This window comes from Egretta garzetta, unplaced genomic scaffold, assembly GCF_000687185.1.
Source record: "Egretta garzetta isolate BGI_Z169 unplaced genomic scaffold, ASM68718v1 scaffold25, whole genome shotgun sequence".
NCBI classification, from domain to species: Eukaryota; Metazoa; Chordata; class Aves; order Pelecaniformes; family Ardeidae; genus Egretta; species Egretta garzetta.
In genome coordinates this window covers 1,879,176-1,883,041 of record NW_009259800.1, presented here as the reverse complement: position 1 = coordinate 1,883,041, position 3,866 = coordinate 1,879,176, and positions in this window count along the sequence as shown.

Sequence of the window (3,866 nt, the reverse complement as noted above, 5' to 3'; positions counted from 1 at the left end):
TATGCTGGTGCAAATCTGAAATATATCCACTATGGTGTTTCGAGTAGATGCAAAGCTGTGTTTGTGCTGCTGTACTGGGGACCCACGCTGGGGCAGTTCATGAAGAACTGCAGCCCGTGGGAAGGACCCACGTTGGACAAGTTCATGGAGGACTGTCTGCCGTGGGAGGGACCCAAGAGGGGAAGAGGAAGTGGGGGGGGGGGGGGGGAATGGAAGGTGTTTTAAGATTGGTTTATTTCTCATTTTCCTACTCTGATTTGACTGGGAATAAATTAAATTAATTTTTCCCCAAGTCAAGCCTGTTTTGCCCATGACTGTAATTGGGGAGTGATCTCTCCCTGTCCTTATCTTGACCCAGAAGACTTTTGTTATATTTTTCTCTGCCCTGTTCAGCTGCGGAGGGGAGCGCACAGAACGGCTTTGGTGGGCACCTGCTGTCCAGCCAAGGTCAACCCACCACAGCCACCGTACAAAGGTGTTGCCCTAGGTGACCATGGAAGGTGAGTTCAGTTTGGCATGGCTGTAAGAAGAAGTCTCTTGGGGTTTTTGTTATGAGTGGAGGTGAAAGAGCCTGGGACACCCAGCCTAGCAAAGCAAAGGTTAAGAAGGGATTACTGCTGCTCCTTGAGCATATGGTGAAGGATAAGTGTCTGTGGGAGAGAACCACCCTTGCAGGTTAAGATCAGAACAAAACATGGCATGGTGAGGGTGCCCAGTGAGAGTGGTGGGGTCTAAAACCCAAACTGGTTTGAAGGTGATATGTGATAACTTGGAGAAAGGGATAATAGGATGTTTCTGCCTGCAGGGTACGTGGATCACTAAACCAGGAGCTTCTTTCTGGCCCTTAATCCTTAATAACCCCTTCGGCCCAGGTGGCAGGAAGGTGCTGCAGCAGCTCATGGGTCCCTGCACAAGCATGTTCATGTCCCTCGGGGCTCTCCTGCCCTCCTCGCCTTCTCCAGGCAGAGCTTCGGAGTGGTGTCAGTCTGATGTGCAGCCAGGAGCGCAAGCCACGCCCTGCCACCCTTCATCCCTAGAATGAATCTGTTATTTTTCTTCAGATAAACAAACCAAGGAGGAATCAGTGGCCACCGTATTCGCCATAATGGCATGTGTCCATCAGTTGTTTGTTGCTGGGTGGGAAGCGGGGGGCGGTGAGGTGTCCTGCACAGTCACCGTAATGGAAACATCCATCTTGTCTCCCTCAATGCACACTCTCCATTTAGGAATTTCGAAAACACTTCTGTCAAATATCACTCTCCGCACAATCCTGTTAGCAGGGCTGATGAATGGAGTCTCAAATTAAGACCGATCCCTCTGATAACCACAGTGCTGTAGGAGAGTCATCTGCTCAGTCAGAGCTATTTATTATATTTGATTAGCTGAGATGGCAATCTTCACAACCCTCTGTAAATTCTATTAGGGGCACTCTGAGGCCCAGAAATGCAAATTAGACTTCCCAAAACACATATGCATACATATAGCCTCTCTCAACAAATGGGTAATTTCCTCACATTCATTTCAATGTTGTTTCAAGAGAGATGTTGATGCCTTCCCTCTGCCAGGAGGGGAGGGAGAGGCATGAGGGGAACACTATTGGGTGGCAAGGCAGCCCCATGTTCTGGCTTTGCTCTTCAGCGTGAGACCCTGCACAGCAGCAGCTCCGGTGGGTACAGTCTGGGCTCTCTACCTCCCAGCTCCCATTAGCCCATATCCCACAGGCATTCCCACCCAAATGGGTGCTCAGGAGCAGAAGTCTCCTATAACACTGGAGAAACCTCATGGGAGACTTGCTAAGGTGAAGCTCTAAAGATAGGGCAGGCTCTTCATTCTGGTTTTTTTTTTTCTTTTCCTTTATAATTTGAGTCAGACTCTGACACCTCCAGCTGGCTACGTGAAATGAAGTCAGGCTGGAAGTTCAGGGCTAGCTCTCCCTCTGGCGCAGCGATGGTGAAAGGAGCGGCATCATTTCAGCAGTAGCTGGGTGAATGGATTGCTGTATGGCTCCATTAATAATTATTGATCAGGTGCTGTGAGACCTGTGCATAAAAAGCATGTTTTAATTATACCATTCTTCTGGGTGATGTTAGTAGGGGTGACTGAGGTACCTCCAGCTCCAGTGGAGCCAGCGATAGCTGCGTGCTTTCGGGGAAGGAAGAGGTCTGTCCCATAGGCTGCTCGGTGAACAGCTCGTCCAGAAGTTTCATTCGTTTGCGGTGATTAATTCTGCCAAGAAATGAAGAGGTTTATTAAAGGCAAACAAAGCAAAGATTATTTGGGAGCTAATAAGCAGTGTGTTAGTGGTTTGCTTTCTTCTCCTGGTCATTCTTTATTTTAAGAACCATTTTCCTAATGCTCATTAATTTAGTAAATGACTACGTAATGCAGAATACATGCTATCTAACAGTCTACTTCCCACTTGATCTATGGGTTAGGTTCATCATAACTGATTATTCTGCTATTAATAGGTTTTTAATAAACCCTTTTTAAAGGGTTAATAAGCCTCTTCATAACACTGACATAAAGTCTGAGCTTTATCTTTTTCCCACCTTTACTTCTTGTATGTGTTCAGTAAGATTCTTACAACACCTGCGCCCCTTTCTTGTGCTTCCCAGTCTGTGTGTTTCCCTAGGATTTTTATTGAGGCAAGCTGCTGCAATGATGCGTGGCTAAAAAAACCTTTACAGAGCTGGAGGTACCTGGCAACGTATTTGAATCTTCTTAAGCAGTTAAACAAAAATTCCCAACACGTTGAATCAAAATCTTATCTGGGCATGATAAGGATCCCTTGGTCCCTGTAATATAATGTGGGTTGTTTCTTCCAGCCTCACAAATGCTTTTGTTATCTTTGCTTTGATTTTTTTTTTTTTACTCCCCACTGTATCGCTTTGATTTTTTTTTTCTCCTTCCCTTTTCTCTTTCATCATTGTTGCTTGTAAATCCTTCCCCTGGTAGAGATTAGAGTAGGAATGAGTGATAGATGCTGTCAGTAACAGGAGCTAATTTTACCCCTGATAATGGCTCTGTGGTTTATACAGACTTCGCTCTGCTGATGCAGACCGGTACCCAGGGGCCCGTCCTGCCTGCGTGCAGCTCAGAGGTGCTCCACGCCCAGCAATGGGGATTTTAGCTGCTGGGGAGCGTGCACTTTGTGCTGGCAAACCTTTATCCTGGGAAGACCCTTTGCGAACGCTTCTCACCAGTGAAGAATTCCCTCCAAGCGCACAACTGGAGTGGTAGCAATTTGGGGGTTTTCCATGAAGAGTGTTTTGCCTTCTGCAGCAGCGCGTGTGTGTGGCCAGGGTGGGAGGAGTGAATGAGCTGGATTGGAATCACATCCCGTTTCTGGTGGGAAGATTTCACTGACACCCACGCAGTGCTGCTGCTGTCAGGCCAGCAGGGAGGACTTCTGGGTATCATGGGCACCTGCCGTGGCAATGGCACTGAAAGGCTAATTTAGTAACACTACCAAACATTGCTCTGGGTAGTATTTTACACTGCTGTGACCTCCTTTTAGAGCTATGACCCGTACGTTGCTAGCGTGGTACGACGCTAGGTCTTGCTTTGAGGTGCTGTTTGTAAACACTGAGGATTAGGAGTGCTTGGGCACTGCTGTCCCGGCTTCGCCAGCCCACCAGAGTGGTCCAGTGCTCTATGGGTGACCTCCTTGCTGCTTCCTTGTGCCCATCTTATGCTACCAAAAGGGAGGGGAGTGCCAGGACGTGGATGAGATGAGATGCCATAGCCCACGTGTAAGGAGGGAGCATAGCTCGGAAGGAAGAGGGCTGCAGTGGTCCTCAGTTTTTCTCTTGGTTATACAGTGGGGGAAGCACTGCTGGACCAGCTCACCAAACGCCCTTGACCTG